This window comes from Gopherus evgoodei, chromosome 19 (assembly GCF_007399415.2).
Source record: "Gopherus evgoodei ecotype Sinaloan lineage chromosome 19, rGopEvg1_v1.p, whole genome shotgun sequence".
Taxonomy (NCBI): Eukaryota; Metazoa; Chordata; order Testudines; family Testudinidae; genus Gopherus; species Gopherus evgoodei.
In genome coordinates this window covers 1,461,783-1,473,615 of record NC_044340.1, presented here as the reverse complement: position 1 = coordinate 1,473,615, position 11,833 = coordinate 1,461,783, and the positions used below count along the sequence as shown (strand labels likewise).

The window sequence follows — 11,833 nt, the reverse complement described above, 5'->3', positions numbered from 1 at the left end:
GATGAAGGTTCTCTTTGTAAGTAGCACTGATCTGATCTGTTCTTAGCTCTCAAAAGGAATCAAGAGAAAAGGGAATGCACTAAAAAAAGACGCTGTGGAGTCACTAACTGCTTTCTGATCAGGACCATGAATAATACTGATTGGATGAGAGCCAGGATGTGTTCTGCTGACTTCATCAGGCACTTCCTCCCCCTCATCTTTGGAAAAAACTAACCCAGCCCATCCTGACCTCATCACCACAGCCTACCACTGTGTATCTTTTCCTTTGGGTGAAAAAGTCCCACCCACCCCCCTGTAAAGTCTCCACCCCCTTGACTGGCATTTTAAGAAGGACACTGGAGCTATTTAGAGAGATCAGAGCTTAGACATATTCAAAGCACATCCAGGCTGCATTGAAAGGAAACCATCAGCAGAATACAGAAGAGAAGTGAAGGTACGTGTGAATCTGCACCTGTCTGTGCAGAGTCTTTCCCTTTCCCCCTATGACTTAGTGTTGCAATAAGAGAAGAACAGGGGTAAGTAAGGTCACATTTCTGATATTATTACTTCTTAATTAATTAGCATGATGCACAGTGCTTCAAAATGTGGCATTTAACTTAGCTGTTTCTTTTAAGCCTCTGGGGAAAATTATGAAGCTGGAGACAGATGGTGCTTTCCAGTTCTCTCAGGAAAGCCTTGCTACCCCCGCAAATCAGGGAAAAGTGGAGCAGCTAAAGGACTGACAGCCTCTGGCACTGAACTGCACTTGGGTAGGAGCCACATTCACAGAGAAAAAGAAAAGAATAGTGTAAATTAAAAAGAAGAAAATAATAATATGAATAAAAAGAACAGATAAAACAAATCTTCCAAAAGCAACAAAAGACCGAGAGTGCCAGCTGTGACATTATCATTTGTCGTATTCATGAGAGGAGCTGAGGTCAGACTGCACATTTCTCTTCAGGATTCCTGTCTAAGCAGGGATGACAGAGGGGCCTCCCTGGGCTCTCTAGGCTTCTTCCTCTTCCCAGACACAACCAAAGCTACAGCAAATATTCAGAACAATTCCCAAGGGTAAATCAGACTTCACAGGTGTCAAGGGAATGGTGTATTTCAGAGACACTGAAGGGATAGGATATAAATATAAAGGCCCTGGCTATGGAGGTGGCGGACAGGAAGAAATAGTAAGAAACTAGGCACCACAATGCTCAGTACAGGATTGGGGCACTACAACTCCTCTCAGCAGGCAGGAAAGGGGAGAAAGGCACTAAGACTCTTTCTCCCTGCAGACAGGAGTGGCAGTGAGGCCCGGACTTTATGCCCTTCTGATCAGCTAAATCAGCTTAGAGAAGTATCAGCACAAATGGCAAACAGCTACTGATTCCAAATCCAGAGTCAAGGCAATGGGTTCTAATGAGAAGAGCATGGGACTGGAAGTCAGGACTCCTGACTTTTAATCTCTATTCTGCCTCAGACTGTCGATGTGACCTTGCGTGAGTCACTTCACCTCCATGGGTCTTGCTTTCCCCACCTTTAAATTGGGAGTAACATTTATTTACCTATTGCTGAGGAGAGTTGTGATTCTTAAATCATTAACGCTGAACATGTGAAGTTCAAAGTATTCTTGTTTCTGAGACGTCTGCAGAGATGTAGCTATATCTGTAGAATGCAGAATCCTTTCGCTGTGTTGATTCCAGATTGGTAATGAGTTTTGTGCTACTAACACAACGTGTGCATTAGATGCACTAACTCCAGAACTGCGCTCCGGCTTTGTTTAGCAAAAGGTTATCATGACATCATCAGGCAGGTGCACCAGGATCCAGGTATGTGGTTCTGGGGAGGGTGGGGGGCAAAGCATCATGAGGCAGGTAGACTAGTTACATGCTACCCAGCTCACTTGGTGTTATGCAGAGGTTTGTTCTTGGGATGGTGCTGCACTAAGAGCATGTCTGCACTACACTGTATCTGTGAGAGAGTGAGCCGCCCAGTCTGGATCCATAGACTCATGCTACCCCATTAAAAATAGCTGCGTAGACACTACAGTTCAGGCTGGAGCTTGGAATCTGAAGCCCGATGGTGGGGAGAAGAGGGTAGCTTCAGAGCCTGAGCTGCAACATCAAAGCACTGTCTACACAGCTATTTTTAGAATGCCAGCATGAACCTGTTACCACAAATCTGTGGATCCAGGCTGGGAGGCTTGCTTCCAGATGCAGTGTAGACATCCCTAAAAGTGCAGCCCATTAATCTCTGCACTGACTCCTAACTGATCTCTACAAAAGGCAGCCTGGGGGGTTTTGCTCTAGTCAGACTGTAAATGCTTTGGAAAAGGGTCTGTCTCCTTAGGTGTTTGTGCAGACTGAGCACAGCAGGTCCTGGAGACCCTGGAGTGCACATCCTCTCTGGGCTTCACACCACTTAATACATTCCTTTAAAACCTCAATCCAAACATTTAAAAAACACCCTATCCTAGCCAAATTTCCTCTTTCATCTCCCCCCATTCTGTTTTCCCCTCCCTCCTCTTTGTTTCTGTACTTAACTTCAGACAAGAAACTAGTTCATTCAAAACATTTGCCCATTTACCTAAATGCCCCAGGTCTGCACAAATCAAGCAGATTCTAATCCGTTTAGAATTCCATAAGAATCTAGCCAGAGAGTAAATTTTAAAGTGACAACATCAATTAAAGCATAGTATGACCTGGATTACCTTTAATTTATTTTATACAGAATGAAAGTGTCAGCACAGTAAATCCAGCCCTTTCTATCTTACCACTGAATTAATTTACCAAGGGTCATGGTGGATTCTCCCTCACTGGCAATTTTTAAATCACAAGTGGATGTTTTTCTAAAAAATTTTCTCTAGGAATTATTTTGGAGGAGTTCTATAGCCTGCTTTATATAAGGAGATGAGACTAGATGATCACAATGGCCCCTTCTGGCCTTGGAATCTATTTGCTGGTCACAGGGGCCGAAGCATTAAGGGTCAAAGTAACAGGCATAACTAGGCCAGAGGCAGCTAGGCGAAAAAGATTATTGCTAGAAGGTCTCTGCTTCTATCCATGTAAACATTCTCATATTTTTGGAAATCCATGTGCTTTCCTAGATAGGGCTTATCGTTCAGAACACTCTGATTGGGTAAGGCACAGCCGAGGCCAGGGATAAGACTAACAACATACATCAGGCAAACATCAGTTACCAGCCTTCCAAGCACACTGGACATCAGAACTGCCCTACAGCTACAGAGAGGGGATTAGCACTCATTTCTGTGTATTGGAGAGGTGCTGACTGGAAGGAACAGCAAGGGTTATTGGAACAAAGGAATCAGATGACATCCATGAGATATAGGAAACACTATCTGGTAGAGAGAAAATTAAAGGATATGAGCTGCAAGTCACCACTGCTAGAGTGTACAGTAGACTACATTAAAAACTGACTAACAAGCTAAGTGTAATTGGGACAGAATTTGTTTTATATTTAATTCTTTCTTTAATTAGCTCTGATGCTTTTTAAATGGAAGATTCTCCTCTCATACCAGTCTCCAAGATTTTAATACAAAACCTTTCAGGATATAAAAACATCTCTGATTCCTTCTTTTTCCTATCCAAGCTCCGGTTCCACCTAATTCCACATAGTCGGACTCTTGCTAGTTGACTACCCAGGTTAGCTCTAATACTTTGTTCTACTGCAGGAAATTCAGACTTTGCCACAACTGGCTTATTTCCAGGGAATCCTAAATTTCCTCAGAAGAAATGGCTCAGACACTCTTCCACAGACAGATACTTGCTGAAGGATGAGGTCGGAGATTCTTCCTTACAGATGAATAGTCTCACTTCCCTTAATGAGATTTAAGAACCTCCATTCTCATGTGCTGCTTTAAGAGGAGGAATTGCAGCCTCCTACGTCCAGACTACCTGCCATATTGGCGGGTTAAAATCGATTGCTCGGGGATCGATATATCGCGTCTAATCTAGATGCGATATATCGATCCCCGAGCGCGCTTATATCGATTCCGGAACTCCATCAACCCCAGCGGAGTTCCGGAATCGACACGGAGAGCCGTGAACATCGATCCTGCGCGGTGTGGACGGGTGAGTAATCCAATCTTAGATATTCGACTTCAGCTACGTTATTCACGTAGCTGAAGTTGCGTATCTAAGATCGATTTCCCCCCCCATAGTGTGGACCAGCCCTCTGGCTGGCAAGAGTGACATTGGTCCTATGGTGCTAATGTACATCAAGTTATGGTTATACTGCAGCATCTGAAAGAATTCAAAGAAGTCATAGCATAGCTCTGATTTCAGGCAGCAGCCTGAGGACTTCTGTGTAATAAATTGGCACTAGATTAGATCAACAGTCTTGTGACTTTAGGGTAACAAAGATGGAGATGCTAGTTTGCTACAGCACTCCTGGGGACTTCAGAGGCTTATGTCAGATTCATGTCCATATTCCTGAGAATCATTGCCTGTTTGGAAAATGTTTCTGCACCTTTTTTTTTTTTATTATTATTTTATAAAAGGCCTGCTATACAGCAAGGACTCATTTGTAAAAGGCATTTTATAAAGCCAGGGCCCTGAGAGTCTTTCTTGGGAGATTCTATGAACACCAGGGACTTTACCACTGAAATGTGGAAATATATGTGCATTCTCAAAACTGTTTCTCCAGGTTTGACATCAGGAGATTTTTTGAAGTGCCTGTAACCCTCTCACGTGCCCTCTTGAATCCCCCACTTTTTACAGACCTATCATAAGACATGGCAGCTTACATTCTGATGTTACCACTGCTCTCTCTGATTCAGGGCCTGGAATAGTTCACTTGCGTCTTTTGCTTTTCCGTCAGTCAAACCCCATTTCTTAAAATAAGACTTCTTTTCGTTTTCTCTCTCTGCTTTTGTTCCTGACCTGATGACTGACTAATCTGTCATCTTTGCATTCTGCCAGCCATTTTCCAGCTGCCCTTACTGGCTTTATTTAAACAACAGAGACTGAACTCCAGATTTATGAAATATCAGTTCTTTCAAATATTTGGGCCAGCTTTCTGCTCACTCAAGGACGCCTGATGTAGACAAACAGAGGAGACAGAAAATGAGAAAAGGTGAGAGAGCAGATGAATGATATGGCAGAAATATTTGTGACTGCAGAATAATCCTAGAATTTAGAAACTGATAAAACATACGGAAACAAAATCCTCTTGCTGCTACTCCTATTTCCTGCTATCTAGAGCAGTCAGTACACTCTTGGAGGAAGACAGATGCAAAATCCCTTAATTTTATGATGCTCTTGTCACAATATAATGAGAATCTACTTACATGACAGTTGACAAAAAAAATCAGTTTCTGACTGCAGCACCAGTAACACTGGGGGTTCTGAAATCTCACATGCTGGGTACAGAGGGCCATCACTAGCAATCTCATGAGAAGTCTCCCCACTCTGGCAGTGTATCCTGCCTTATTCAATTGGAAAAATTGTCCTCAGTATAATTTTAGGTGAAAATGACTTACTTGAAGGGAGCCACTTTACTGAATGTCCCTGTACCTAGGAATTTACCATCTAACCCAGGCAAATATGATACCTGGAACCAGATATCTGATACTTAATTATAGGCTTGATCCAGGAAACACTTGGTGAAATTTGCTGGCCTATGTTATGCAGGATCAGAAGGACCTTAACATCTGTGGCTCAGAAACGTGGAAAAACGAAGTGTTGGAGTGCCCTTTAGTGCTATTTTGCCCCCAGAGTGGAGTCCCCATGAACTGTATACTAATTGTAATCTACCTTCCTCAGTATCCTAACCTTTGCTGTACCTCATGCCCTTAACATTAGTATAGAGCCCCTTTATTATCCCAGTGTGACTCCTGGTTAGACAGTCAGGTTTATTACAAGTTCTTGAATTCAGTAACATTTCTGAAAAAGATGATGAACTTCCCCCTGTAGTTGTTAAACTCACACTCTCAAGGTCAGGCTTTGCAGAAGAGTGCTTATATACCCTCCTTTCCCTAATCTTTTATTATTGCTACGAGGTCACTGAGCTAACTGAAGAAAAAGGAAGCCTTTGCAAGGAATGGTCACAGAGATGAAAGTAGTGCTATGAGACCAGAGCAAAGCTGCATTGCCCCGTGGGGAAGAGACCTCCTCAAAGAGCCCCTCAATGCCTATGCCCCTTATTCAAGGGTGTTCTAGTTGTGCTAGGATAAGAACTGTGCCTGGCTCCGTACAGGGGCAGTCTGGACTGGAGAATTTTATATATAAAAATGCTTTAATCTGCTCAGGACTGAAGTTGTATAATAAAAGCTTTCCGCAAGGTGCTCAATGGGGCTTTGTCCTCTCTCCAACAACTTCCCCAAACCACAAAGAAATTCTCTGCTGCTATAGTGAAGAAAAGTGCCTGTCTCTTGCCTTTCTTTGTGAACAGACTGGGGGAGGGGATACTGGAGAGAATGAGATGGCAGAGAGCCACTGCAGAGTTGAGTTGAGCTATAGAGATCAGAGCTCATGTTGCTGCCATTAAGTCCGTCACCAAAGGAGGCTGAAAATGCTGCTCAGTAAAGGGACAGGGAACACACAAGACTACTGAACTCCTCAGAGCCTGGATTGTCACACCGTAATCAGTAGTGATCAGGACAGCTCCAAGCAGCCAGGTAAGAAAGAGGACAGGGGAAGGAGAGAAGGAAAGTAATGTATTCATTGGAAGAGATGGATGCAGGCAGAGATCTAAGTCCATTCTTCCTCTCAATCACATCAGATGAGCTAATGAACTGTGCAGGAACAGATTGTTCCCCAAGGTTACTGTTGTGGGGGGACAGAAGATGTAAAGATTTCTCATAAGGGCTGGAGTAGAGCTTTGTCTGAAGTGACAGCTGCCGAGGTAGATTAAAGGGAATGAGAAACTGTTGTGACTACAGGGAAGTGAGTCAAGGAAAGAAATGCATGCTTGAATAAGTGAGATAGAGTGCCAGACCACAAGCTAGCATCCCAGCCAACTAACCTACTTTTAACTGCCTGCAAGAGGGGCAGGATGATGGTGGAAATAAAGTCCAGACCATACAGGGAGTGGAGGTTAAAATACTGAAAAACAGATCTAGTGCTTTAAATTGATTAGTGCTATCCACACCCCTGTCAGACACCTCATTGGCCCTTCAGCCTTTTCCCTCACCCAGAGCTAACCAATCCATCAGCAGGCAGCATTATCCTTTGAGTGACAGCATGTGTGTATGGGGGTAAGAATGGGAGTGGTCAGGATTCTGATTCTATGCAAAAAATTTACTAACTCCATCTGCAAACCCTCTCACATAGACTTGAGACCTAGACTGGAACCAGCAAGTTCTTGCTCAGCACGGGTGTCTCTTGGGCCCTCAAGAGCTGACACTCCAACCCAGACACTCCTACTCTTTCAGACACCTTGTTTTGGATTCTCTTGAGCCACTGTAGTTTGTTTTATTAGACAAATCTGGGAGTCACTGCTTAGTCCCAAAGCCTAGGAACGTGGTTTCTGCCATTTACCTATGGGAGGTGGTAGTGCTTTAAAGTGGTCTGAAAAAAGCAGGGAGTCTATGTCACGGAGTGTGGGGGAGTCCGGTCCTGCACCCCTCTTCCTGGGACCCACAGTGACTCTTAGCCAGCCAGTAAAACAGAAGGTTTATTGGACAACAGGAACACAGGTTACAGCAGAGCTTGCAGGCACAGTCAGGACCCCTCCCTCGAGTCCTTCTGAGCTTTCAGGGTGCTTGGATCCTAGCTAGGATCCCCTGAATTCTGCCCACACGGCCCCAAGCCCAAACTCAAACTGCTTCCCTCCTGCCACTCCCTTCCTTTTGTCCCCTTCCCGGGCAAAGGTGTTGACCTTTCCCCTCCCTTACCTAGCTCAGGTTACAGGCCCTGGCATCGTCCATCCCTTAAAGTCCTCCCCTGCTCTCCCACTCCCCACACAGACAGTCCCTACTGCATCACATCTCTCCCCCCTTCGAGACTGAACTGAGCAGGGTCACTCTGCCCAGTGACCTGGGGAAGTTCAGGGCCCCCTCTTCGGGACAACGCATCCGCTGTTAGGTTGGCACTTTCCTTTACATGACCCACGTCCATGTCATAGTCCTGCAGAAGCAGGCTCCACCTCAGGAGCTTGGCGTTGGCTCCTTTCATCTGGTGCAGCCAGGTCAGGGGAGAGTGGTCGGTGTACACGGTGAAGTGTCGCCCAAAGAGATATGGCTCTAGCTTCTTAAGGGCCCACACCATGGCCAGGCATTTCTTCTCGATGGCCGCATAGCTTTGTTCCTGGGGTAGCAGCTTTTTACTTAGGTACACGATGGGGTGTTTCTCCCCCTTTTCATCCTCCTGCATTAACACTGCCCCCAGTTCCGTGTTTGAGGCATTGGTGAACACCATAAAGGGTTTGTCAAAATCTGGGTTTGCCAGAACTGGGCCACTAACCAGAGCCTCCTTCAGCGCCCGGAAAGCCTCCTGGCACTGCTCAGTCCAGATCACCTTGTCTGGCTTCCCCTTTTTGCACAGTTCAGTGATGGGGGCGGCTATGGCACTAAAGTGGGGCACGAACCTTTGATAGTACCCCGCCATCCCAATAAAGGCCTGGACCTGCTTTTTGGTTTGGGGAGCAGGCCAGTTTTTGATCACCTCCACCTTGGCTGGTTTCGGCTTCAGGCAGCTGCTCCCCACCCGATGGCCCAGGTAAGATACTTTAGCCATCCCCACCTTGCACTTCTCAGCCTTTACTGTTAACCCAGCCTTTCGGAGTCGGTCCAGGACTTGTTTAACCTGGGACATGTGGTCCTCCCAGGTCTGGCTGAAGACGCAGATGTCGTCAATATACGCCACGGCAAAACTCTCCATCCCCCGCAGTAGCTGATCCACCAGGCGCTGGAAAGTGGCTGGCGCTTCCTTGAGGCCGAAAGGCAGGGTCAGAAACTTATAGAGCCCCAGAGGGGTGATAAAGGCCGATTTCAGCCTGGCATCTGCGTTCAGCAGCACTTGCCAGTAGCCTTTGGTAAGATCCATAGTGGTGAGGTACCGAGCACCTTCCAGCTTGTCTAGAAGCTCGTCAGGCCTGGGCATAGGGTAGGCATCAGATACGGTGATGGCATTGAGCTTTTGATAGTCCACACAGAACCGGATTGACCCATTCTTCTTGGGGACCAGCACCACTGGCGAGGCCCAAGGGCTGGAAGACGGCTGGATCACTCCCAAAGCCAGCATGTCCCTGACCTCTTTTTCAAGATCCTGGGCAGTTTTACCAGTGACCCGAAAAGGGGAGCATCTTATAGGGGGATGTGACCCGGTCTCCACCCGGTGGACAGTCAAATTAGTGCGTCCAGGCTGGTTGGAAAACAGCTGTTGGTATAGATGCAGCACCCCCCCTGATCTCAGCGTGCTGGCCCGGGGTCAGTTGATTAGAGAGGGGAATTGCCTTCAGGGGGGAACCAGCCTTTGTCCCAGGGAATAGATTTACTAAGGGGTTATCTCCCTGCCCCTCCCAGTGTTCACACACGGCCAACACCACATTCCCCCTGTCATAGTATGGTTTCATCATGTTCACATGGTACACCCGACGGTGATGTGCCCGGTTTGACAGCTTCACCACATAGTTTACCTCATTCAGTTGCTTGATAACCTTGAAGGGCCCTTTCCAGGCGGCCTGGAGTTTGTTTCTCCTCACGGGGATGAGAACCATTGCCTGATCCCCGGTGGCGAAGGCACGGGCTCGTGCTGTGCGGTCATACCAGACCTTTTGCTTCCTCTGGGCTCGGGCCAGATTTTTCCTGGCCAGGCTCATGAGCTCGGCCAGTCTTTTTCGGAAGGTCAGGACATACTCCACCACTGACTCTCCCTCGGGAGCGGCCTTCCCCTCCCATTCGTCCCTCATTAGGTCTAGGGGCCCCCTTACCCGCCTTCCATACAACAGTTCGAAAGGTGAAAACCCGGTAGATTTCTGGGGTACTTCCCTGTATGAAAACAGCAGGTGAGGTAAGTACTTGTCCCAATCCTGCGGGTGCTGGTTCATAAATGTTTTTAGCATCATCTTCAGCGTCCCGTTGAACCTTTCTACCAGCCCGTTGGACTGGGGGCGATACGCTGAGGCCCAGTTGTGCTCGACCCCACATTTTTGCCATAAGGACCGGAGCAGGGCCGACATGAAGTTGGAACCCTGGTCCGTTAAGACCTCCTTGGGGAACCCCACTCGGCTGAAAATTCTTAGCAGCGCATTTGCCACTGTGTCTGCTTTAATAGAGGACAAGGCCACCGCCTTGGGGTAGCGAGTGGCAAAATCCACCACCACCAGGATGTATTTTTTCCCTGACCGGGTCGTCTTGCTGAGGGGTCCCACTATGTTTATGGCCACCTTCTGGAAAGGTTTTTTTATGATGGGTAAAGGCCTTAAAGCCGCTTTCCCCTTGTCCCGGGCCTTTCCCACCCTTTGGCAGGGGTCACGGGATTGGCAGTACAGTCGGACATGGGTAAAGACCCCAGGCCAGTAAAAGTTCTGTAGCAGCCTCTGCCTGGTGCGCCAGATTGCCTGGTGCCCTGCGAGAGGGATGTCATGGGCCAGGTACAACAGCTTGTGACGGAACTTCTGGGGAACCACCAGCTGCCTCCTGATCCCCCATGACTCTACTTCCCCTGGGGGAGCCCATTTTCGGTATAGGAACCCCTTCTTCCACAGGAACCTCTCCTTGCAACCTCTCCTCATGGTCTGTACCGCACTAAGGTCAGCTCGGTCCCTGTGCTTCCGCAAGGAGGGATCTTTCTGCAACTCGGCCTGGAACTCAGCAGCTGGGACAGGGATGGGGACCGGCTTTCTTTTGCTGGCTGGGTCTGAGGCCGCAGCCTCTCTGAACCATGCCCCTGGGCGATCCCCGCTCCCTGGGTTAGGGTCCTGCACCTTGGGTAGAATACCTTCCCCGTTGTTGGGGTGCAGTGCCCTTTGCCGACTCTGACTACGAGTCACGACCAGGGCACTCTGGGTGCTACTAGGCCAGTCCTCAAGGTCCCCTCCCATTAACACGTCCGTGGGCAAATATTGGTGTACCCCCACATCCTTGGGGCCCTCCTTGGCCCCCCATTTCAGGTGTACCCTTGCCATGGGTACCTTGAATGGGGTGCCACCCACGCCCATCAGGGTCAGGTAGGTGTTGGGCACCATCCGATCTGAGGCCACCACCTCGGGCCGGGCCAGCGTCACCTCTGCGCCCGTGTCCCAGTACCCAGTGACCTTCCTTCCATCTACTTCCAGGGAAACAATGCACTCTTTCCGGAGGGGCAGCCCCGCGCCCACCCGGTAAACCAAAAACCCGGAACCTGGAGCATCTACAGGTGGTATGTTGCCAGCCCCCCTTTCCTGGGAATGTAGCCCCTCCTCCGATTGGGTTTTTACCCAGTCCACCCTTTGCGGGTTGGGTCTGCTTGGTCTGTCCCTGAGCTTGGGGCACTGGGCCCATATGTGACCTCGTTGGCCACAGCGATAGCAGCCCATATCTTGTGGATCCCCTTGAATGGGTTGGAGGGACCTGACACTGGATGTTCCCCTTTTGGGGGGGTTCTCCCTAGGCCCCCTTTGGGAGGTCCCATGATGACTCTCTCTCTGCGTTGAGGCAGGCCTGCTCCTTCGAGACTTCTCCCTGCCATCCCCTGCCCGACTGTTCACAAATTGGTCGGCCAGCTGGCCTGCATGCTGCAGGTTTTGCGGCTTCTGGTCCATCAACCACAGCCTCAGGTCGGACGGGCACTGCTCATACAGGTGTTCCAGTATGAATAGGTCAAGCAGGTCCTTTTTAGTTTGGGCCCCAGCTGTTCACTTGCGGGCATACCCCTGCGCCCGGTTGACCAGCTGTAGGTATGTGACCTCACGGGTTTTACAC

At 48.3% G+C, this 11,833-nt stretch overlaps 1 protein-coding gene across 2 annotated transcripts in view; it reads left to right on the top strand.

Moving 5' to 3' along the window:
• Nucleotides 1-316: 316 nt before the first annotated feature.
• PLAT (plasminogen activator, tissue type) overlaps nt 317-11,833 on the top strand; it is a 28,409-nt gene continuing 16,892 nt past the window's right edge. The window contains exons 1-2 of one of the 2 annotated variants that reach the window (XM_030538052.1): nt 317-433; nt 6,382-6,607. The gene's annotated coding sequence lies outside the window, so the exon portion shown is untranslated. The remainder of the gene's footprint in view (nt 434-6,381; nt 6,608-11,833) is intronic. The other variant, XM_030538051.1, reaches the window with a different exon arrangement.